The sequence below is a fragment of the Amyelois transitella genome, chromosome 3, assembly GCF_032362555.1.
Source record: "Amyelois transitella isolate CPQ chromosome 3, ilAmyTran1.1, whole genome shotgun sequence".
NCBI classification, from domain to species: Eukaryota; Metazoa; Arthropoda; class Insecta; order Lepidoptera; family Pyralidae; genus Amyelois; species Amyelois transitella.
Genome location: NC_083506.1, coordinates 4,173,749 through 4,201,296, shown reverse-complemented (window position 1 = coordinate 4,201,296; position 27,548 = coordinate 4,173,749). Strand labels below are relative to the sequence as shown.

Genomic DNA, 27,548 nt, shown 5'->3' with positions numbered 1-27,548 from the left:
TACACCGCAGTACTTACTTATTTATTGACGCGACGTCAACAACAGATGTGAATTTAAAGCAAGTTATCCACGTAATTTCCCGCTAACGATGACCGCTGGTCGCAAAAACTGCGCATTCCAGGGGGTGTTGTGGATGAATAACCTAACGCTATTGTAATTATTTATTTACATATTTAGCTGCTCCTGGGTCATGCGATAAGCGGTTTATTTGTTTATGACAGATTATTTTATTATATAACCTCGTATCAGTTAAAACTAATGCTAACAAATGTTTTTTTTTACTCATCCTTAGGAATGATTTCATGAGGAATGTAGAGAAAAGGGAATTTCATTGGTCAAATGGAATCATTGATCATGATTTTTATCGGATATTACAAATAACATGAAGATGAAGTTTCTATTAGTATTATATTATACCTTACATTTCTTGCAAATGTGACGTCGTACCGCCGTGGTCCTTTGCGGAAAAGTAAGCAAGTACCTTCTCCTTTGGTCTACTCATCAAGCTATTTGCTGAATCTCGTATCTTTTATATCCTAAAAATCTTTAAATTGTCTCTCAACACCCTGATCTGCGACGTCGAAAAACGTCACACAAAGAAATCATAACGAAATGCACAGAATGAAATTTTAAACGGACGACATTTCATAAAAGATTTTTTTAGGGGTTTAGTTAAAAGTTAAGTAATATGATTAAAAAACTAAAAATAAGAATAATTTTTTAACTAATAGATATAACAAAAGATATTTATTAGTACTGCACCGCTGCTGTTTTTGTATCCCAAATGTTACCTTAAGGTGACTGCACAATGGGATAAGGCCGCCTTTCTCGGAACGCCTAAATTCTAACGCAATATTTTTTTGTGTATAGTTAATATTGTTAAAGATAAATTAATTTTATTGGTGTTGTAAAACTAGAACCATTTTTTATCTTCACTAAAAATATAACGGTTTAAGAAAACCAATAATCTTGTATTTTCTGCAAAAATGGTAAATGTAAAAATTTAATGGAATTGGTTAAGGTAAAATTGGTTAAGGAAAAAATTTAAAACTTGTCTCTTCTAAAAGTCTAGTGCTTAGTCATGTCTTAATCTCAATCCCACCATGAGTAATCCTAATACGTAACCTTCGAGCCTTTGATTATTGGCTTTGTCATTCCCGCAAAGTACAAAGAAGTGATATGATGATTAGGTCTCTATCTCTTAAAATAAAAAAATAAGCCATTAAAGCATAACTTTCTTTCGCATAATGTTATATGCATAATTACGAGTATTTTAAGCATAACTAATCTTACTAAAGTCTAAAACTTTATCATGCCACATTTATCCGTATGTCAAATTGATTGATATGTTGAATTCAAAAACCTGTTTTTTTAGGGTTCAGTAACTGAAAGGTCATCTCGGGACCCTATCACTAAGCCGCTGTTGGCTGGTTGTACTGTATCTCATAAACCGTAATAGCTAGAAAACTGAATTTTTCACAATTATGTATTTATTTGGTCTATTTTAAAAAACAGGTAGAGACGTGAATATTAAAAATACTTAAATATTTAAGTGTCAACATATAAGTAACAAACGTGACGATGGTACGGAATCATTCGTGCGTGAGACCGACTCGCAATTGGCTGGTTTTTTTTTATTAATTTTCAATACGCTGCTCAGAACACGATCGCTCGTAACTTGCGCCAAACCACATTAGCAGCGATTACTATGCATCGCGGAGGCCTATTCTAACCACGTTAGTTGCCTTGTTAGGAGATTAGTTTTTATGTTATTTACAAATGCAGCAAATATTCACAACTGCACTGGAATGAACTGTTCCATTACACATTAACATTCCGCATTCGATGCACTCAACTTTTTTATCCATTTATGACATTGACGCTCGTTTAACATAACTATTTTACGGTTTATCTATGGATTGTGAATTTCATAATCCTGCTAATATTATAAATGCGAAAGTTTTTGAGTATGTCAGTATGGAAGTTTGTTACTCTTTCATGCAAAAACTACTAAACCGATTACGATGAAATTTGGTACGTAGGTAGCCGAAGACCCGGAATAACATATAGGCTATAGACTTTTTATCCCGGAGTTCCCGCGAAATTGATTCCACGCGGACGAAGTCGCGAGCGGCCTCTAGTATAATCTATTTTTCTGCAATCAATCTTCCTCGACTTTATTCAGATGGGGTGTGAGCGTTTGGTAGAAGGTTTAATCTTACAAACATTTTGATGGCTGTTGACTCTGTCTGACCCGCAGGGGATGTGGACGTGATTAAATGTCATGTTACCAAAAACAGTTTGCACGGAAGGATAAACATATTACATCTGTTTATACATACATATAGTCACCTTTACATCCATTTCGGGTTAGACAGAGCGAACAGTCCTTAAAAGACTGAAAGGCTTCGTTCAGCTTCAAATTCAAATAGTGACTTCTGTTCACTTCATCCATCAATCCGTTTTCATGCAAGCTCGTCAGTTAAGGGTACTCTTGGCCAAGGTTATACATAGTGAAGTGTCCCTATCTGCGGCTAGAACAATAGATTACATGTAATGGACCGGAATCCGACCGGATGCGATAGCGGTAATATTGTATGGATTTGGACGCGTTTGTATGGGAAATAGATATAGTCGCCAGTTTAGGTGGTCCTATTGTTGGGATACTTATAATATGAATGTTTTCATATCTTTCCCATGAATGTCGTAAAGGCGACTAAGGAATAGGCTTATAAACTCGGTATTCATTTTGTAGGCGATAGGATAACAATCTGTTACTATTCGAATCTCAATTCCATCATTAAGGCGAACGTAGCCTTTTAGTCTTTTTAAGAGTGTTGGTTCTGTCTACCCCGCAAGGGATATAGACCTGACTATATCAATATATGTATGAATGCGGAAGTATGTCAGCTTTCTATCAGACTGCTTGTATATCTATTGCGCTGAGTCCAACCGGAACATAGTGACTTTTTTAATAAATCCTTCTTCTTCGCGTCCCGGTAACATCCCCACCTCTCTGGAGAGGAGCCCGGGGCGCGCCTTTACGACCATGATCCTGGATTGGGTGAGTCAAGTTTTTAGACGAAGCGATTCCAATCTGGCCTTCCTTTAGGCGCCTATCCCTTAGCCGCCTTTAACAAATCCTATTATTTAACACCTTTTAACAATTTTAACGAAGATGGTTCCATTCACAACAACAACAAGTAGTAAACGAGGTATTGAATGTCAAGAACACAAAGCAAAATAATTTTGTTGTTCTGTGAACATATCTGACAGTTTACTTGATACTTAGAAAAGACTATAACTAAATTACAGCGCAGCCGATAAAAAAAATTGCAGGTAAATTCACACTTTCTTCTGTTTCGAAAGTTTTGTCTGTATGTTCCTTTTCTTATTTTTTTGCATTGTTTTATAAAAGCAGACAACAATAGTAAACCCACCGATTCAATTGAAGGCAGGAGCTAATTATACACGCCTAGTAATTGGAGTAAAAAGGAAAGGTTTTTAAAAGTGAACGCAATTTTTTTTGTTTTGATAAAAAAACATGAATGACAAAAACGTGGATGTTGAAATCCACCAACTTTTATATTATTCCTGTAGGTTCGAGGCATTATCACTAATGTACATAACTCAGAAAAGAGTCACTGGTACAAAGCCGGGTTAGGATTTGAACCCGTACTACTCCACACGCACTGTTCATTTATCCATTTGGTCAACGACGCGGACGCTAGCCGCGGTCAACAGTACCTACCACTAAACTAATTGAGAACATACAAATAATAATTAAAATTAATAATGGTATTCGTTCACGTCCATGTCAATGCTATCATATGAAAGCTAGCATATCAAAGCTCGTAGTAAAGTTCAATGCACAAAGTGCATAATCGCAGTAATCGGCCGGAGCCAAATGTCATCGACCCACTTATCTCATCCGCCATCCCTTTTAAACAACAACAAATGAGTAAGTTGCATCGATACTCGTATGCATCGATACGAATAGAAATAAAATCCTGTGTGAATGAACTCTAATCTCGGCTCGGCTGAGATGCGTCCTCACGCACACGTCTAATATTATGTAGGGTGAGTAATTTTCATTCGAAACGGAGATGATAATTGTGAATGCTGTTGAGTCGATAAAAAGTTATGTATTGTAAACTGTAGGCTAACTAGCTTTCGCTCGCGGGTCCAATCGCGTCAAAAGTGCCCTTACTCTACATCGTGTGTATGCAGAACTTCGCGGCGGTTCTGAGGTTTGGAAAAACAGAATTATACATTTTTAATACTATAAATATGGAATAAACTTGATGCCGGTAGTTTCCATGTCCTCTGGTCGGAGCCGCGTGCATATTATTGTAACGAAATTTAATTTCATTCATTAAAATCTTTAAGTTCATTAATATTTAACTTTGCATGTTATTTACACAGGTAGGTTAAAATCTTTTAAAAATTGTCACGCTGTAGCTTTCTCCAATATTTGTTTTCGTTTGTTTTTGTTTATGTTCCAAAAAAAAAGAACACAATACAAATAGTCATTCAGATCATCATCAGAAGATCCGACGGATATTCGAATTTAGTCGGTCCATTTACAATTTCACACGTTACCATCATAAAACAAACTGTTCAAATTTGTTCAAAAGAACATTCAACCGAAAGACAAAATTTCTAAAACTAATGCAAAAAAAAATTCAATTGAGTAACAATTATCCCTTACCATAAAAGATAAACTTTTGTTCCCTTGACATTGCTTAAGTTTCTTAAACTATCGTGAAAAATTGTGCTCACATTGTACGTAATAAGTCAATAACTCTTAAAATGAAACAAGCACAGAGAAAGGTTAGACTTTTAAGAGTAACAATATAATAGTTTAACGGTTCTAATTCTGTTAATAATAATTAGGCGCTTACCGGCACCTACCATATTTCTTTGTTGTTTTAAATTTTTTTATATACATAGTTACTTATATAATTTTTAAGCATTTTGCTACACTTATGCGAAAACATGTAAATGGTCTAAAGTAACTAAATGACATTTTGTACAAGATGCATGACTGTATGTTTTCCAAATAAAATTAAATAAGCCGGGGACGAAACCTCGAGAAAAAGGCTTTACATCTACACGAGCTTAAAAACTCTTCCGCTACCGAGTGTCTGACAGACAACCAGCCGAATCTTCTGGGAATCTATGAATTTAGCATGTTTATTCTTTCTGCGGTCTAGAGGTGAGCGGTCCCGTTCCCTCTGGAAGTTCGGGAATAACTGAACGTGGCCTTTCTGTCTTTACATGACTGTTGGTTCTGTCTACCCTACAAGGAATATAACGTGATTATATGTATGTATGTTTATATGTACGAATACAACATTCGATTTAAAAACATTCATTATTATTCTCAGTTTATCGAGACGACCCTAATTTTATTGATTTCCTGTGAGTTATTATAATTGATATGAAATACTGATTCATAAAAATATTATTCAGTCATTATAAGTGCAGACGCCGTATGAGCTGCCTTATTCAGCGAGTATGCAGTTTACTTAGAAACAGAACTGTCGAATAACAAGTGCATTGTTTAACCGAATACGTATCGATGAGATTAGTGAGGGGAATACGTAACATCGATAAATTGGTTACCACTTTTTATGGCGACGTTAATTTAACACGCAATTTTATAGGATCGTTTGTAGGTATCATGAAATACACAATAAGATTATTTAGAAATCAATCAGATAAAGAAATTACCAGTGTTACAAATTTTAAATAAGAAAATTTGCAATTGTTAAACAATGTAATAATTATAAAACAATAAATTACTATTTAAAGGTGGGATTAGGTTGCGTTATAAGTAATTACTTAGATACCTATGTGTTTTTCCAGTAAAATACTAAAATAAATTAATATCATTCCAAAGAAATAATCATTTACAAAGATATCGTCATAACTTATTTTTGTTGGGTTAACGGTGACGGGATTCTGGAGGCGCCTTAATCTAACCAATAAAGGCCTATCAGTAGCCCATTATCGAAGGTCCTGATCGAGGTCAACGACCACGGGCTATCGACAAATCGACAGGCGTCGGGGCGGCGCGCGCCACCACTTCCGACGCGACGGATTTGTCGGAATCGGCGCGGGCGCATCAAACAGTGCGAATTTCGGACGCGGGCGCGCGTGAATCCATTTGAATATTTTTTTGTCAGCATGGGAACGGCCACTGTCCATCGTGGGTGAAATGTCCACCCGCATTGTATTGCACAATTTGCTCACCGCTCAATGACAATAACAAAACACCAAGTATTTTTATAATACATAATTTCAACATGTCCCTTCTCCACAAAAATATCCTCAAATACTTTGATGTAGAAATTAAAGCACATGTTATTAATTATCTCTGAGCAGCTACAATTTAATTACTAAAAAATGTCGCCTCATAATTACCGCTTTTTGTGGCGGATTCATTGTATCCGAGATTCAGCCAGATCTCGGCCCACACGGGCTCTCTTACTACCTTCATCTCACGTTTTTGAGTAGCCGTAATATTTAAATTGCCGACATAGCTCCCGCGGGCATACCTTGCATGGGAATGCGCGCCGGCGGTCGTCAAAACTTGCTTTTACCGAATGCGTCGTGCGTTGTCCAAATGCATAGTTAGTATTCCTTTCTCGGTCTGCCTTGAGGATGATGAAGGAGGCGGAAAGAGTTTGAAAGTGTGTCTGTCTGGACGTTGTTACGTCAGCAAACGCATCCCGCCTAAAATTTTGCATAGATGCGTTGCGCATGCGAATCGTGGAGGCGTGCGGCGGCTTGCGGCCACGTACATTAACTGCCGATGCATATTAATTAAGGAGGAAGTTTTGTCAACAATAGCTAATGTGCTCCGCGAATCAGCGCGGCCCCATTGATATAGCTTTTTTGTTCATTCCCAAAGTTCAAGCGGACGGCGCCTTATTCATTACTGCAACATTGCATTATTTATAACACATCTAACTAAACAATGGTCTGGTTATTTGCTAGTTATGATATGACATTTTTTAATCATCGATTTCATTAACGCAGCATTACATCCACATAATCTTAGAGTAATATATTTTACCCGTGCGAATTTAGCGCCACATTCAAAAGAATTGAAGTTTAATCTACCCGGGAACTTTTATTATAACCGGGATGAATAGTATCCTATGTCCTTCTCGTGCTCTTCATTATATATACGCAAAATTTCAAGAAGATTGGTCCAGTAAATAACGCGTGAAAAGAAAACAAACATAGAAAACTTACTTTCGCTTTTATAATGTTAGTATAGACAAGAAGGTTAGTTCAGTAAATAACGCGAGAAAAGACGACAAACAAACAAATAAACTTTCTTTCGCTTTCATAGTAAGGATTCTCATACCTATATACTGACTTTGTCAGAGTATTTAATGAATTTTTTTTGACAATTAATGTAAAAAAAAATCATAGTCACACCAATTGCTTATAACATCACTATTTTCAAGCTGTAAATTAGTCTGTACTGCGATAACTCTATTTACTACAAGTGGTTTAACTGGGTTATTCCATTTAAATCGTGAACTGCTTGAGTATTAATTAGCGATAATCACGACGGTAAATAATCTTTCCGATTAGGAATTGTTAGACTTGATTTGAGTACTATATCTAGAGTACTCATGTCGTTTCCGTGATAAATCGTACGAACATACATACATATAGTAACGTCTTCCTTACGGGGTAGACAGGTGGCCCTAACAAGACTTTTGGGTCTTCAGCGTTCAGCTGTATGGCTCAATGATGAAATTGAGACTTAAATAGTGACAGGTTCCTAGCCCATCGCCTAAAAGAAAGATCCCAATTTAATAAATCTAGGTATTCCTTACTCGTCTTGTACGACATCCATGGAAAAGAGACGGAGTGGTCCTATCCTTTTTTTTATTGTTGCCGAAAACCACAAGGATAAATCGTAAGAAACTTCGTCAAAGGTATGGAAAATTAATTTTGTTGAGCATATACCCTTACGGGGTAGACAGAGCCAATAGCCTCCAAAAAACCGGAAGACCACGTTCAGCTGGATGCATTAATGATAGAATCAGATTTAAATTGCTAGCGTATAAGTAATTGCGCATAAGCTTGAAAATACAATTAATATCTTATGTTGTGGAAATCCATGGTGAAAACCTTTACATTGGCGTTATTCATTTTATTGGTACTAAAATAAGTAAAATAAATAAATAAATTGCGTATGGTTTCCGGTACTTTAGAATAAAAACAGTTCATATCTTTGCCGTGGATGTCGTAAAAGACATCTAAGTTACCTTTTTGGAAATACTATAATTCCTTGAATTCAAAATTTCCGTGTGCTTCATATAAAACGCATATATATCGTAGGTTTTTGTGATAAGGCCTAGGATAATCCACCGTGATACGGATAAGGACGGCACAATACTAAGAAGATAAAACTTGTAATGACTTAATTATCGGATTTATCGAACAGAGCCGCGGATTTAGATTACACAGATTTATTTATTTATCGCCATAATTGTTGGATAATGCATTGTTCAAAGAGATTCCGAATGTGATTTGCGAATTAACCGTCAGGATTTACGTCAAGATACCTATACAGTGTAATCGAATAACAACATTTGGATTTCATTGAATTTGATTTTGAATAATAATGCAATGTTGATAAATAATTTCACGATATTTTTTTTAAGTAAAGGTTAGGATAAATGTTTTATGTCTACTGACGATATTTAAGATGCTTTATATTAGTTTGGTTCTCGAAAAATAAATGCTATCTAAAAATATTTTTACCAAGAACTCTTCATTAAAAAGACAGCCAAGTATTTGAGATTTTTTTTTTGTTATCAAATTATTATCAATTTCGTTGAAGATAAAGTCAGTTCCAAATATTTCAGATCCCGGTTACATCACGGCGTTGTAGGATAGCTCTAAACCTTGGGGTTACGGTGTCAATTGACATAGACTAACACACTAACACGTACTAAAACACGCATTAATCAGAGCACAGATTCTAAATATAGGATCTTATGCTATCACTCCTAGATTCTGATGTCAGGCAACGGAGGCATTTGGGATGAATGATTCGCTAATGATTATTTATGTTGATTTTATTATGCGTATGTGTGTAATCGTTCTCTGTAACTCAACAAGTTAGTTCCACTTATTTAGAAACAATCAAAAGGGTAGAGACTGGAAAAGATTGACTAAAGATACGTAAGTATTTGGGATCCATAGACAAGCATACACCCTTCAATGACCTTCACAAATCGTAGACAGTGTAGCGGTATACTTTTATTAATGTATGCAAACGGGAATTAACGCGAACATACCGTTTACTCCTGACGTTTCGACCGGGTTTCGCCGACCGTGGTCACAGGGTTACTAGTGTACCGGTGTCATAGCTACATCTGTGCGGTGGAATTTTTACCTATCGGCATCATATTAAAAACTAGCTGTGCCCGCGACTTCTTCCGCGTGGTTTAGTTATTTTAGGCATCATTGAAGCCCTCAATAATGGGTGAATAATTTTCCCCGTTATTTTTCACATTTTCCATTATTTCTTTGCTTCTCATAGTTCCAGTGTGATGTTATATAGCCTTAAGCCTTCTTCGATAAATGGTCTATTCAACGCAAAAATAATTTTTCAATTCGAACCAGTAGTTCCTGAGATTAGTGCGTACAAACAAATATAAATAAATCTTCAGCTTTATAATATTAGTATAGATTTTAGCCATGTACCGTCATAATTCCCGTTTTTATAATGCTTGTAATAATCATGCAATGCGAAAGTTTTATGCCTGTGAACCATTGTACGTTTTTTATTCCAACTAATTCTTTTATTATTTTTATTGCACTTTTTTGAAACAATTAGGACTGTGTCACAATGACAAACTAATACATCAAAGAGTGTGCCGCAGTACTTTGGTATAAACAGTTATTTAGAAAAAGATGTAAATAATAATATTTCGCTTCATATTTTAAGTGCTTTGAAAAAGTTGGATATTATTCTGTAAAACCTATGCGGTACAAAAACAAAGTAAAGCAAGTAGACTTTGCAAAACCGCGCAAAAAGTTCCTGCGTATGTGCGATGCTTAACTTAATTGGTGTGTAAGTGAAAATTAGTGGATGCGAAATGTGTAATTACTAGATATTACCACCGAGATATCGATATATTTGCACCTTGTAAGTAGCAAGGCGGGTCTTTAGTACAAACTGCGATAAAACCTAGGTATCACTTTTCTATTAATAAAACATAAAAATCATGCTTAACGCTTGCTGTATCTGGTAATATTGTAAATACATGAAAAAATCACGTATTTGTTCATTAGGCTTTTCACTAAGTCTTGAAAAGACTCGAAGTCCACGTTCATCTGGAATGCTGCTTAATTGTGGCATTACAATATTAATTATTTCTATGACCGATTCACACCGACAAGTGGAGTAATTATCATTTTCGATAACAAAACAGTTTTTGTACATGACTGATGAGACAGTACATGTTAATGTGCATTGGTCAAGTACCTACTTTAACTAGAATAATTAAAAGAGAAAACAAACAACCAAACAAACAATTGCTCATTTCTAATATTACTTACACCTATTAAAGGACGCCTGCGAACCCGCCTTTAGCTTGGTACAATAAATCCTGATGAAGTGATTCCTATTCCTGCGGGAATTTTGGGAAATCTTGTCTTAGTGCATGCCTAGATCACATAAAGAACCTACCTACCAAATTTCAAGTCTCTTTGCTCGAAAAACCATTGGGGTTTGAGACGTGGATTGTCTGGCAGTAATATGACAGTCATTACTCAGTATCGGAAGGGTTTTGTATGTACCTATAGATTAGGAATATTCAGAGTACCTAATATCAAGCATCATTATGTGAACTAGGCAAACCAAATACACAACAACGACATAAAAAACTATGCACACCCTGGATACAATGACGATTAACCATCGCCAAGCGAATTTCAATAAGCAGGATAATAATTTTATTGTCCAGAAGTGGGTGTCTAGCGGTCTGTGTCGCCGGATGGCAGGGTATAACAGGGGCGAACTCCAGGTACCAAATTGTGCAGTATGAATGAGAGAGTGTATAAATGATATTGACGTCCGATGAAAATGCTGCAGTGTAGTTTGTTCCGCCGCTTCTTCTACACATGCGCTTTGGAAGCGGTAGTAGTTATAATTAGATTTAAGTGATGTGACGTCAATAAGTGATACCTTGTATCCAATTTTGAAAATAAATCTATTCTATTCTATTCTAGAGGGTTACGACTTCAGTGAGCTAAGGTGTATCAAAATAGTTGGGATGGCTTACTGTCGACAATGTAAGTAGTAATAGGTAATAGTAACTTACTCTGAATGACTTATCAATTGCCGATGTAAATCATATTACACTATCCCATAATTTACATACATTCATATTATGTACTTATATTACCATGTTTCTTTTACATTAAAAAAATATTCTTACACTTTAAACAATTTAGTTTTAGTAGTGGTATTGACACGGACGTCACATCTTAACGACAAATAAAACTTATTAAAATATTATCGAGTTATTTTTCCATTAAGTATGCCAATGATGTTTTTTTATTGCGATTAATGTTTACAGATAAATTATATTATTAAGAGGTACTTAATTAAAATGTTTTATTAAGTACAAAGTGTAATAAACAAATTGAGACGATAATTTTATTTTACCATTACATAGTTTATGGGACAAAGCCGAAATAATTGTAGTGACCAAAATTATACTTACTATACACATAATAGGTTTATTGTAATTAAGTATATTCTTTTTTTAATTTACTAATACTTTAAAGTGGTAAAGTTTGTAATTTTGATTGTTTGTTTGTAAGGGCTAAACTTTGAAAACATTCAACCGATCATAAAAATTCATGCATTGTTAATTACATACTTTTATTATGTGCAGCCCCTGTAGCATGACATGCGCGATACCGTTTTTATCGCGCGAAAAACTATCGCTTTTTATTATGATGTAAAGCGGGACAGCTCTACTGTTTAATTGTTATCGCGGCTGCCATGTCGTTGGCGCTGGTGTTAAAGGCAATGAGTATTCCACAGGTATCGGACCACTAAATGGCTATAATTTTGGTAAAATAAGGCTTTCATGAGAATGTCCAGAAAAAGTCATGTTTGACCTCGGTTTTAACAATATCCATGCCAAATGTTATCAATATTTGTAAAGCAGTTTAGCCGTTGAAGGGTAACAGACAGAGGACAGACAAACAGGGATTAATAATATTAGTATAAATGTATCGCTATGGATGCCGATATATTATTGAACAAAGGGTTATTTCCTAGTCCGGTTCTACATAATTTCCCATACACTCCACATCGGTGGGTACAAATTTAATTATGTACCAATGATGTGCATATGCAAATGCTTATTAACGGTTGCTTATAAAATTACAGAGAATTGCTTAACTTTGTTTGCATGATCAATCTTCATGCTATATTAGTTTATATAATTAATCAGGTACTTACTTATATGTCATATATTTAATATCTCCATCGTAAAATTTAACACATAAATAAATATTAATTAGATAATTGGTACATTTCCGAGACGACGCTTGCGTATAGATGGATGTTTTTTGTTTAAATAACGGCTGGATTGTTTATATAATTTCCCAAATTTGTGATGATCATTGTATATTTTTCATGCCTTTAGTCCGTCCCTACTTAGTTGTGGGTAATATAAAAATGACCATATATTTTCTTCGACACTTTAATTACTATTCAAAATTGCTGGTATCTAGAACTTTGAAATTAAAATAAAAGCTCATCGCTCAATACGTGCCCTGCACACAAAGGCGTTTTGCGTAAATATGGCGGATTGTGTATGTGAGGGTGCGTGCGTTCGGATACGCACCTATGTGGGTAGTTTAATGATAGTGGGCTTCCGCCGCGTCACACCTGAGAGCCCGTAACCGCCATCGGGTTATAGATACCTAACCCCCTCACCCCCTTAATTCAAAATTGCTGCGTCGCATCGTGTATCAACAACGAGCGGATATTACCACAGATTAAAGGTTCTGAGAAAATTTTGAAGTAAGTTTTTTATAATCGTGTCAGTGGTAAATTGATAGAGATTTTTTTTTCATTTTGTCTCTTTTTTCTGATTTTATTTTCACAATTATTAAAAGTGGAAAATAAATAAACTAGATTTTCTATAGATCTGTAGACAAAATTTGCGACTCTCATATTATGTGATGACTTTAAATAATTTATCATACTAATTATATAGTAGATAAATGTTTAAAACGAATCTATAAATTTACATGATTATTCATAAATCACATTTTCTTAAGCTAATTACATTACTTATATTTTGAGTAGTGGGCGGGAAAAGCGCTATTGTTATTCAAAATCATGTGACAAGATGAACCTTGAAACAAGACAGGCAGGTTAAACAATGGGAATCTTTGAGTCTTAATCGTAGAGCCTCTTACAAGGCAAATACTACGGTTATTGTTATCTTATCTAATTATTATTTCATTTTAAGTAGATCTGCATAATCGTTACAAGGTCGAAAACATCAAGCATCGTCATAAAATTATTGGCAGATGACCGCCCACTTCAAAATATGAGATTCATAAATAATTTATACTAAGACTTTGACGTCATATTTTTACTTAAGCGACTAACAGCTAAAAAAGTAAGCTGCTTTTGTAAAACAATTACCTTTCATACTAAAATTTAATGTGAAACTAAAGTAGCCGTTAGACTTTTTTTAATCATATGTCCAATCAAAACTTAGTAAATTTGTGTGTGCAGCTCTATATAAATCCGCCAATGGCATGCTGAACAAATTACGCATGTATACAAAGGAGCTCAGAATTAAAAGGAAAAAGTTCAATTAATCCTAATTTGCCGGCTAAGATTAAGTCGCGATAACCGGCATTGAGACGAACCCTTTCCTTCTCGAGTTCCCGACCTATTGAGGGCTAAGCCGCTTTAAAAAGGCCAAGGGTCCAATGCGTAACGGCTTTAGATTTTAGACAATGGAAGAACGATAGTTCGATATTTGAAGTTGAATATAAATTTATGGATATTGTTTGCGATATATTTCTTTTGTATACCTATTTTAAAGGTAGCGCTATTTCAGATAAAAATTCTGTAGTAAATCGTAAAACAATATTGGAGTCAGGAGCACTTTAAAACTGCTTTTTATGCTACATTTATGCATATAATGACGTTTTTATCCGTTTCAAGACAAACAGAGCCAACAGTCAACTGTTGTTCAACTGTATGGCTTAAAGATGGAATTGATAGCCTGTATTGATATGTAAAAATCATAACATTTTAAAATAAATAAATAAATACGTAGACATTATACTTTTTTTTAATAAGGACGAAAATATCTCGATACGATTTCCTTCCATTATTTTTTATCAAAATTATACATTATAAAAGTTTTTAGAAAATAAATAATACAATTAGAAACAAAAAATAAAATAACCAAGTGAAGAATTATAACAATTCATGATAAGGGAAATAATTTAAAACTATACACTGAGACATATCATACCGATACATATCAGTGAAAGTTGTTGCATTGAAGACAAAAACGGTGTTTTCACATCTGTCAATAGATCGATCAACCTTATAAGGGCCATGTCTCATTAAACTGCAATACAAATAATTGTTTAATGCGACCATAAACACTATTGATTAGATTATGCACTTAATTTAAACAGATAAACAAATTTAGGTATACGCAGTTGCACTGAACATCGATCGTAATAGAGAAGCAAATAAAATTTACATCTTCAAGAAACTCTGAAATAGACTTAATTGAAAAATGTACCAGGGAAATATTTCTTTTAACCTTACTATGATTAAATATCCTCTCAGTTAACTGACACCCGTTAACTGAATGGGTAATGCTTTTTACGCTTATTTCTGTAGGTTTGTATAGTTTCCTATCTGTTTGTTTTTCTTAGAATTAAAATAATTATAACTCCATCGTGCTGCAATATAATAGCAGGTCGAAAACGTGTGGGAGCCCTTATACTATCAGTGACAATGAACGGTTCCCCTGCATAAACCGCAGTTTTTTTCCTCGCACGCAAAACACCATTGAAAATAATTTCCCTCTTAATTAGTTTAGCATTTGCATATACAACTGCTGGATCCCATACTAGGACGATCATTATAATAATTGTGCTTTTTTCTCGCGAAAAACTTAGTGACCGTTAATCGATAGAAATCGCAACGCATCCGCTGATGAATCGATGTACGCAGGAGTGTGACGAGTTTCCCAACTACCCGCAAATTATTATAATCGTACTGCTACTGTTTGCTAGTTGCCGATTGTTCATTCGATGAGAGCTAGATTGTCGGTAGATATGGGGTGGCGCATTAATTGCTTAATTCCGATGCGTGTGCGCACTCGATTTCTATGGCAATTACCTTTTTTCGTGGACAAGATTTTGTGATTTCCAAGTTATCTTTGTGTCGTGCGCAGAAATCGTAACGTAAATTTTTGTTCCCTGCTTTCTTTAAAAAAATTACATGCACTTATTCAAAATTAATTTACATTTACATTGGTGGTGGTTTACATGTTTTTTTTTTTTAAACACTTAGCTATTTTGAGTCTTCTACAAACTGTAAGTACTTAATTATTATATCTACATATTGTTAACATGTTGGCAGTTTATTTAACATAAGTATTTATATAGTTTCATATAATTTCAAGGGTGAACAAGATAAACATCGAGAACCCCAAAGTAAGCACAAACAAATTGCACTCACTAAAACACCGGCTGAAATAAATGACATTGCGTGCATTTAAAAAAAAACGTTACGATTACGATGCGTTCGAATCCGCAACTTCCTCTACAAAACAATTATTTCTCATTCGAAAAAAATATTTTATCTTTATTCGTGTGCGTGAGAATGCGTGGCAGTGCGTGTGTGCGTTCGCTCGCGATGTTATCACAAACGTTAAATTCATTAACCGGAATTATCTATGCGGATAAAAGTATAATTATCATGCAATTGTTGGAGTAAATATTTCATACGCTTACAGCGACAACGTCTAGTAAGTACAAAATACGCTTTTGAACACAGTAAATGCGATACTTATTTGCGTAGCATGTGTTTAGGAGGATTACTAGTATTAAGTGCACTTTGTTGTAGGCTAAACAGGTGTGTGAGTGCTATTGTTACTGTGTGCGTAAGTATAGTTCCTGGACGGGAGCCGTCAGAATGATTGCCCACGCGTCTCGCATCGTTCACCCCCGCCCTTCAAACAAGTTCACATAAAATTTACATATTCTATGCAAAACTATTTTTTTCTAACGCTAAACTGATGGTTGTAAAGTACAGCTGTGGATATTTGTATGCATGTATGTTGCATTTCGACTATAAAAGGTAATGGTTCGTTAATAGAAAACTACTTCTCATATCGATGGGTATAACTTATTATCTTTATGCAGGTAATGATAGCTATTAGAAAACATTTGGGTAACATTGTTGTATGATACTTTTTATCATTACCACATTATATATTATTGTATAACTTATATATTAATATATTATATATTAATGAACCAGAAAATCCTCTATGAAAAGCAATATCAAAAAGTCTATTGTACATAGAAAATTATAGGCGCACTGATAGAGACTCGTTTTATATTCGAAACACGTGTTCGAAATGAAGTTATATCGTCTTAACAAAGAAATTAAGATTTCCAGAACAGCTATTCATCTCTTATCCGTTAAATTAGAATCCCACTAATCATGATTTTGGGGGTCCGCTAAACTCAATGGAAAATACTCTTTCGACAATACTTCGACCACTCGAATACAATTAAAAAATAACTCAACCGTCACTAGTAAGTAGAAACGGACGCATACGCTGGGCGTGTCTCCACACACCAATGCACTCTCCCCATTGTTTATCCCACGATTATAACCAATTCAAAAATACTAACTCGCACTCGAAAATTAAACTCGAGTGGTGCTACGGAACCTTTTGTTTTAAACACAATACACGCACTCTGCGCCGCTAAAAACCACGAAAACTTAGAATCTCTGTTATAATGAGAATGGAACCCGATAATTGGGAACTAACGAGAGTATTGGGAAGTTTAAATATGGAATTTCCATAATTGATGTTACGCCATTGCGAGGCGTTTTGAAATCAACAAACCTTCATTGGCTGAACCGCAGTAACACCTGTGGCGAGCATTGACCAGTCGAGTGTAACAATAGATAAGGACAAATGAATTGACTTTTTATAATTTTTAGTTCATTTTCAATAATTCGTTTTACATGCACTTTAACAAGTCACAGAGGTATAGTCATGAATTATTGTTTTTAGAATATCTTAATTAGTTAGATTTAGTACCACACTGTCAATCTCATTAAAACTTGTAAATATTGGACCTACCATGGAAATATGAATCAGTAAACAGTTATGAAGAAATCTATTAGAGAACATACAATAAGGCCTCCGAATGTCACCACAAAAATTGTGCCAAAGTTCTTAGCTTCGGTGATTATAAATTTTGCTTAGCGTGGATTAAAACAAGGGGTGTTGGTAGTTGGTAGTTCTTCAGGCTGCGCCGGCGCACCGACAGCTGACTATATGCCCATTAACCGAGCTATTGTCCCTCTGTCGCGTCGATTATTATCATTATGGCGTATAGGATCTATAGGTTAGGGCTGCATTAAGATCAGAATAATATTAAAAATAAAAGCTAATGTAGGTACCTTAAATAGGATAACATATAGGTATGGCAATTACATTGTATGATTTGTGTGTAAGTTGCTTACGAATAACTTACATTCCTTATTTGATTTTCAATATACCTATTGATATACATGTATTTACAATATACCTATTGATCTACACTCGTACCAAAACGCACCGTTAATATTGCCAATTGTCATAAAATCAGCACATACCATCACAACTCGATAATATCATAACTATTTCAAAACTGTTCACGTTGCACTTTTTACGGGCGATCGATTGCTGATCGATTAACAAAAAAACGCTTGAGCAATGTACTGAGCACTCATAATTGCGCATGTTCATATTTACGCATACCTACTTTATCGTCAATCAATAATTAATATCTGGCTGGTGGCTCAGACGCTCCCGAATTTCGCCGGAGAATGATGAGGAGATCGCGTTCGCGTAATCGAACCAGCAAAAAATAAAAAATGAAGCAAATACGAAATACTCCATTACTGACTCGGCTATAGGCGGCTGTGGAGTCGATTGTTTATTTTACTTTTGTTGAACGTTCATTTTTTTTTCGAGATAGAAAGTATGCAATGTTTTCCTTATAAAGGTTCTGAAGTGAAAACTTCCTTAGCGGCGTTGTACACTTTTATGTTGGAAATCGCATCGGACATCGTGGACGTTTACGGCCCAAATCAATTCCTTTAATTGCGAATATCTATTTCTTCAACGAAAAACTAGAAGCGAGCCATTCATTTTGCGGAAGACATACGAAAAAAATTGAGATTTATTAATCATTAGGTGTATGGTGTCTCGGTCAATATGCACGAAACACTAGTATGTGTTAGAAAGGGATAGATAGAGAATGCGCAATGTCATTCGTCTAATAAACAAGCAAACGGAATCGATAACCGCGTATGTACTTAATTAAAATAAGGAATAGACGGCAAAAACTGTACAATATGTACTATCTATCATAAATAAAAGAAACGCCAGTAGGTATTATGTCTTTGATTAATATATATATATATTTACTTTTTGCTATTTATCCATTGGTCTTCTAAACTTGCTTAATGATAAATAGCAAAAAGATGAATCAATTATCTACTTAAAAATCATAACCTAATATAGTACATAAAGTGATCCAAAGAAAATAATTTGACCAACTCCAACGCACCCCTGTGCTGGGCCGCACATTGTGTATGCAGGGCGCGGTAGCCTGCAGGCCACGTCAGCTATTTGCCCGTGTCCAGAGGCTAAGCCATTCAAGGCTAAGACGCCGGGCCAGTTTTTGGCTGTTTTCTTGATCCTCCTGAACCAGCCCTGGACGTGCTGCCTCCACAATGCAATGGCCAGCTAATTATCGAGAAAAATGCCAACGTTTTGCTGCGAAAAAATATATGTGAATCTGATTTTTGTTAACCGTGTCGAATATACCAATTCATTTTGTGATTTCTTCAAAACATTTTATTTTTATTTTTGCTAGTTCAATATTTTATATATGTATATTCTACTCATACTTAACTTTTTGTTAAATAAGCATAAAAATTGACACGTGAAAACCGTTGTGCGTTACACAATTAATTAAATATACACTTTTCGTGTAACGTCAATCAAATTAATATTTGACTCTTTGTTATTCCGATAATTAATAACTGATAATAAATAAAAAAATGCGAAGAAAATATATTCGAAAAAAATATAAAATTGTTTTCACTTAAAGTTACATGAACTTTATGATAAGTTTAAATCAATGTAACAATTTACCCTTCACTTTAACCCCCTCGACGCCGCTTCTGTAATCTTAGTGGAATTTGCACGGATCTGTTGGGCACCCCTTCCATTATTAATTGCACTTCTCAGGTGTGAGATTATCCTTATTAAGGTTACCGCAGTCTTGAGATATGCATTTCCTAGATTTAACGAAATAAGTACCTATAATCTCTCTTATGTGATAAAACCATTATGTTTATCCTACACAGCTGGATGGATATTTCTTAATTTATTTCGTAACAAATATATGCCTCTAAAGCGCTGTCGGATAATGTAAATTTCTAATGGTGAAAGAATTTTTGAAATCAGGACTTATTAATCAAGAGTTCCTCGATTGCCCCGTCAAGAGTAATATAAAACCCGACATAATTATCGAAAGGCTAGGTTTTATTAGTTTTCAATTACTATCGGTCCCAAAAAACATAATATAATTTTATATGCAATAGTAAAAGTGTTGTTATGCAAATATTACGCAATTTAGATTAATACCTATGGTCATTTGATTTTAATAAGCTATTTGATTAACTTGGGCAATAAGGTGCCTAACCTGCCCCGTATCTATTGTACTGTAACGACCGTATCATTTCAATTACAGCAGTTCTATCAATAAACCTTTCCTTGGATTAAGTAACAAATATATATTTAAATAGACACGTTCCAATGCTAATAGCTATTGCAAAATTGAAATTAAGTTTTTTGTAAACATTCAGCCTGCGCATGGTATAATAATGTGTGCGTTTGGATAATTAAGTTTTGCCTGAAATACTGACCAACACATAACTATATATTTATATTAATTTATTATTTTTGCCATTTTTCGTTGAAATGTTAGGGTGTAATTTTTTGCATAATAATGGTGAAATGTGCTAGTTGGACAGGAAATCATACACTATTAATACTTACAATTACAATTAGTAACAAAAATACATTTATATTTCACGACGACATGATAATTATCATAGAAATAAATACGCACAAAGACTCAATTGAGTTTCGTGCGCGGGCGTCGTTCTATACGTAATTACAGTGAAGATTATCAGAAGCAAGTGCGTTCGATAACGCATGCGCACGAACGCTTGTTATTAAATTTATTCCTTTTTCGCCGGAATCTGCATAATGAGGGGTGCAAAAAACAGGTAATCGCTAGAGTGCGCGACGCCTTACCTCAGAGAAAGGCAGTCTTTGTCTGATGTATGCTCAAGTATGAATATTAAATTTAAGGCGCATTGCTATTTTATTTTCCTCACTTTTAACCAGACGATTACGACCGATTATTTCTTGTCAAAGTGTGGCATCGTTGAACCAGTCCAGTGCATTACATTACAATACTTGGATATTTATATTTAGGCTGCGGTAGTGTTATAGCCCGTAATAATGATCTACGAATGCGCCTACGCACGGTGTTTCAATGAAATACGACAACTGTCTGTTTTCTCTACTATATAAAATACATTATAAAGAGACAGATTCCAAATGCATGAATATTTGGTATCGATAATATTACGTGGTTTTAGCAATCATTTCTTACGACCGAGGCACTAATTAAGTTTGGCCTCATTACCATTTTTTTAACCAAAACCCCATAAAGAAAATCACAATTTCAATTAGGTAATTGTAAAAGATCACTTACCTCCATGTTCAAAACAAACAAATTGTTCAATGTATAAGTATTATATAACAAATTATTCAATATAAGTATTAAGAAAACACAATTCATTGGACTAGACTTGAGTGAATTGAAAATATTTTTGCATTCTTGTAATGGGTAACAACAAAGTAATCACTTTAATTGTAATATATTATTGACTACTGAATCAACATCTGACAATCGATTATTAAGTAATACAATCTATTAAGTAAGACGGTATTAAGTTTAAATTTTTTTAAATTTAAATTAATATAAATGTTTAAAGCTTAAACCACGAGAATCAGATATTTCACAAAAGATAAAACCCTTATTATAACAAACTTTACAGAGAGTAAAAACAAACCTACTTAGGTAATACGCCATGTCATAGGTAACGAACAAACTGATTTGATATTAATTTGTTAAAATATGAGCATTTGATTTTCACATTTAATCCGTCGTCAACCTGTCAGTATTGGCATTAGTGAAGCTCATCACCTTCAACAAAAAGATTGCGCACCGCATTCAATTATATCGATGCCGACATTTCGATAACGAAGTAAAGCCTTTCAAAGATTTCTGATTCCGGCCCTGTATCGCCGCGGGCTACCGAAATTCCACATCGCGTATGCGACTTTACTTCGCTCCTTAAATCCGTAGTCATTATGTAAAAAAGACGGTAGGTGCACGGTAGAGACGTTCAAACGAGCCCTCTTAATAATGAAAGATCTCCACATGTTTGTATAGCCGATTAATTTGTAAGTGATGCAAACACACTTACATCATCTTGGGAATGTTACTTTTAATGGTACAATGTTTTCCGCACAATGGATTAATATCAGAAGCAACTTTTCAATCGACGTTGTTCGCAAATCTCAAAGCTCATTATTCGAAGCAATCTCAAAGATATGCTCGTGAGATGTGATGTTCGTGAGAAATTTGCGTTGTAACAGGACTGGAAGGTAAGAAAAAAGTAGCGCGCGTGTCTTGGGCGGTCCAGCAAGTAGCCCAGTAATTTATGGTTAGTTTTTGGCTGCTCCCGCGCAATGCAGCCTCGCGGCTTTTCGCCGCTCCGCGACCCGCCCCCCTGCCCTTGCCCGCCCTGCAGGCTGCCGGTCACAGACCTCGCGACACTCCGTCAATCTCCACTACTTATCCGTCCTGCCGATCCCTTGTAATAATCGTTTTTTCTCCAAAAAAAAACTCCCAGTAATAAAGATCCTATCGCCACCGCCGGGAGCTAGCACCGAAAGAACGCCTGCTTTCGAAACCTAAAATTGACAATATCGCAACTGATACTTATTAAGACGTGTATTATTGACTATAAACTGGTTCATTGTTGCGCCAAAATTAATCTCTCTAGCTTAGGCTGCGTCACAAAGAGAGTCGCCGGCGCGTTCGTTGGCTATTACAGACACCACAATGTATAATTAGATACGTTTTTAAATAGTTTTTTCAGACGGTGTCCATATTAAAACGTCAATGTAAATAACTTGTTAGCCGCAATCTCATTTCTGGGCGATTGGATATTACAATAGTGTACGTGATTTGAGAAAGGTAACGGTGTCGCCGCTTTATCCGCGAGATGGAGCCCATTACAGCGGCGCGAGCGCAGCGCGTGCTCGCTAGCCGAGCCAAATAGTCCACCATGCATTCAGATCGTTTTATCACGTGAACAAAAACACGTCTATTCAAATCCTGCTGTAACAGGCAGACGTCTCACACGCTTGATATCTTTAAATGTCGAGCTGTGTGTTGAACTTCATAGATAAAAAATTGCGGCGACATCATTTTCACTGGATACAAAAGGAAAATAATCTGAGCTTGGCAACTATGTCGACAAGAGAACTCCATTGGCGCTAGTAATTAAGTTCCAGTGTGTCAGAGTATTGTATCGATTTCAGAAGCAAATTGAACGCGCGTATTCACTTGATATGACGTACGTGTCTTATTGCACGGATTATTAGTATACTGTAAGCTACTTCACAGTTTTTGTGGTTGCCGCTTGGCACGCGCCCACTTTCTACTTAGGCACCCATCTACAGATGTAATTGTGCTTATACAATTTTTTGTTTCGGTTTCGAAACGTCTAAGTCATCATAGAGAATCAGTAACGGTTTGGACGTTTAAAAATGTTATACTTATCTGTTACAGGGAGATTGATACAGTTTGTTACGACTGAGTCTCGCTCGTATGAGTTAAGATATTTGGAGATCTTGACAAACGATATTTAGGTTTAACATCCTGAATATAAGTACAAGCTTTGACCCATACACACTTTATAAGATATAATGAGTAAGTGCTGACATCATAAACATTTGAAGAATCAATAAGATTGTGAGCTCTTATATCCGCGATATCCAATGACAGGTTAGTTTATGTTAATTACTGAAGTGAACAAATGTGTGAGAACCGGGAGATAATAAAACTGTGTATGGAACATAAATAAACTATGCAATTAGAAAATGCGTCTTGTGAATTCATCCCTTTTTTACTACAATTGTATAAACTGTTCTGAAAAAAGGTTTTATGTCGCGGTAATAAGTAGGTACCATATCACATTAATATTTGGCAGGTACATATTTTTATACCTGTACGGTTGTTGTATAGTATAATCATCATCATTATCTGAGTGTCTTCCCAATTGTATTCTAAGCGGTACCTTATCAAAATAAACCTGTGTACGCATGCATAATTAATTAAACCTTTATATAGTACAATTATGTATCCTCATACATTCATTTCTATATTCTATTACTAACCCTCCGCTATCTGTCTGTCCGTTAACTAAATTATTATTAATTTATAAAATTATTTATAAAAAAAAATTATGTAAGATGTCATGGCTTAAATTCGTCCAATGCATTGCATACACTTAAATAAATTTATGCTTGCATTTCTCGTACACTGCTATCCTGACTAAAAAAATCCCCGAACATGCGGTATTATCGAGTCAACTGCAATCGATCAACCGAATAGATGTAGCCGATAGCGGTATTTATAAATATTCGTCCTTGTACGAGGTCCTGGCTAATCTGTTACAAGGATTACTGATATTGTCCAATACCAAAAGATTTAGTGTAACTTACATTTGTTTGTTCAGAACAATTTTATTTTAAGTGACCTTATATGTATAATGATAAGAGTGCATTTAAGCTGTGGTTAATTTAAGAATGTATTGAAAACAGAAAAAATAATTAATATAGCAGGTTTTATTTTAAACGACATTAAAATATTCTTAAAAATTTAGGCGGTTGTAAAATGCATTTACAAACTAAATAAGTAAAACAAAACCTCTAGTGGGTACTTTTTCACCCTTACTTTACTTTTTGTGCATAAACTACACTTTACAGTAAAGTTAACGATAACATTTTGTACTAAATCGTCACGCAACAGACAACGTTATTCATCAGAAGCTTGATAATTTGAATACAAGAAAGATCTGTGTCAATATAAATCAATCAATTGAATGGCACCGATGTGGCTGTATTTATAAATATTCGAGGTCCCAGCTAATCCATTATCGGTGGATTACAGCGATAACGCGGATCCAGCTGATAAGAGTTACGACTGTTGCTCACAATGTTTTCGTTTTCCTATTAAACAATATTTTCTTTTGGTTTCTTAGCTACTTGTTAAATTTAAATTACGTGATTGCCATATTGTTTGTTACAATTTTCGCTCCAATTACAAGTACCCACGTTTCCTCATTTTTCAACACACGGATCAAAATTAGTTCCGAGTATTTACGAAAGGGGATAAGTGATCGAGTTCGCTTCGTCTCGGTTCGGTGGCGAGACCCCAAACCGGAACAATTTGCGTCCGAGTTCAGAGCCAGCCCGAAAATATTAACTTTTTCGTAAAATAAATCATTCCGTGTTTAACGAGTTTTTTTGTTACAAAATAAAAAGTCAATCATCAAAAACACTGTCTCGTTATGAACATGTCCTTGTTGTTGCCAATATCGGCGATTATATTAAAAATTGTTTCATAACATCATATATTAAACTGTTACTTAGTTGGGATCTACTAATTTTAAAAAATATCGTACTAACTTTTGCGTTATTTGTTCGCTTAAACATAAGAGTCCATTTTATAAAATATATTATTCATTTATTGTATGTATAAATAAATATCTGGAATATAACTATAAGTCAACACAATTTCAAACAAAGTCATGATGAATTCAAAACTCATTAACCGAACGAAATATGTGATCGTTAGGAATGCAAAATGCCACACGTTCATAAAAAATGAATATCCAATATAAATGACTACAGCTAACCGCAGATAAACTAGTTGTTACTTGTCGTGTAATAGTTAAACTACTTTTATAACAATTAAACGACGTAATCTGCGATATCTAAAGATATTAAGTTATTTTGCACGAATTTGGTAAAATGGTGTAGGTAAGTACAAATTATAACAAATCCGCTAAACGAGTTTTATGGCAATGGTGTTAGAAGAGTCAAGTATAATAAAATATATATTGGAAGTTTTTTTGTAAGACTAGGTACTTATATCTAATATAATGATATCTTTAATTATTCGTTGAAATGTAAGAATAACATATTTTATTTTTATTAACAAATATGTTTACAAATTGTGAACAAGAGGCGTGATTTCATGTATGTTTTTATTAATAAACTACTTACCTAACGATTAAACACAATTTAATCTCTCACTTACTAACTAAAAGACACGGGCAACTCCACCCGAGTAAAACGAAAAACTGTGAAAGTGCAAGTCTGATGAAGGGTTCTGTATCATCACGTTTGTTTCATAAATATTTCTTTTTTATATTCCAGTTTCTACCAGTTTACTGAAATCGACCAGCAAATTGCTTAAAAAATCCGTTTGTTGTATGGGAGGCACCCTTAAATAATTACTTTATTGTACTTAATCATTAATTTTAAAAGGTAATAATATAAACGTTAATATTCATTGAAAATTTTAAGTGTCTACCTGTTACTGTTATTTATATTGATAATTTCTATTAGTACTGGTCATTCGGAACCCTACAATCGGTGTTGCCCGTCACGCACTTGACCGCTTTTTATTTTTTTTTTACCTGTCAGTTCTTATTGCCTTTAACTTCGTGAGATAAAGTTTTATTGGACTAGTAGCTGTTTCACTGTCCATATATGTACGTACATATACTTCCCATATCTTATTTTATAGTTATTATTATTCATATGTTTCCTATTCATCAGATAATACTTAATTCTTATCTATACTTAAACCTAAACAAGGTATTTTTAAATTACTATTTCACTTACTAATCAACGTTACTTTAATCTAACTAAGTTATTAAAATAAAAATAGTATTTGTTTAGGTTTGAATAAGTACTTAGTTATTTTTTCAAATCGCTCTTCAATTACATGACATTAATTGCTTCAAATATGTAATGTAAAACCACATAATACAGATTTAAAACGTGAGAGAATCGAATACGTGATGTAACACAAATTATTCGATACATAATTAATGCTATAACTAAGAAAACGTTTTATTTGAAGAATGGTGACGGTGCAAGTCATGCCATTTAAATCCATCCATTACTTTAACCTGGAGGAACTGTTTATTACCAAAAAGATAGAAGGAAATGGATACATGTATACAATGGATATAAATGGAATACGTTGGACCTATCAAATAAAAGATCATCTCAAGACAGTATCTGATGCATCACAACTAGCAAAAGATCGCTGCAGATGGAAAGAGATCGTAAAGAAACTAGATCAGGCACATCATGACGCTCAGGGAGCAATAGAGAAGGAGGATTAGTTATTTAAACGCATTCGTTTTTAATGAGGGGTGATCCCGAGTCCGGACCATATTAAACAAACAACCATTTTTTTTTTCAAATAGGTACGTCTTTCCTTGTCTAAACATGTTCCATTCTATTCATCAATGAAATCCTTCAAGATTTTTTATTTCATACCTACTACTCGACATAGGCTTATGGCATCGCATTTCATTTATTTATTTTAAATGCAATTTTTGCAGAGCCGTGTGGTTCCCGGCACCAAGAGAAAAAAGAATAGGACCACTCCATCTTTTTCCCATGGATGTCGTAAAAGGCGACTAAGGGATAGGCTTATAAACTTGGGATTCATCTTTTAGGCGATGGGCTAGCAACCTGTCACTATTTGAATCTCACTTCTATCTTAAAGCCAAATAGCTGAATGTGGCCTATCAGTCTTTAAAGACTGTTTGCTCTGTCTACCCCGCAAGGGATATAGACGTGATTATATGTATGTATGCATGTTTTGCAGTTTAATTTTAATAATTACATTATCATACAGATCTTATGTCTAATTAGCTAAATAAATCCTGAAATTCCTACGAAAACGAGAAATAAACGAGATGTTTACACGTCCTACGAGGTTGCAACAATTATCTATTACTT

At 34.7% G+C, this 27,548-nt stretch overlaps 1 protein-coding gene across 1 annotated transcript in view; it reads right to left on the bottom strand.

The window, feature by feature from the left end:
- LOC106138209 (homeobox protein dve-1) overlaps positions 1-27,548 on the bottom strand; it is a 78,549-nt gene that overhangs the window by 49,827 nt on the left and 1,174 nt on the right. The gene's annotated exons all lie outside the window — the stretch shown is intronic.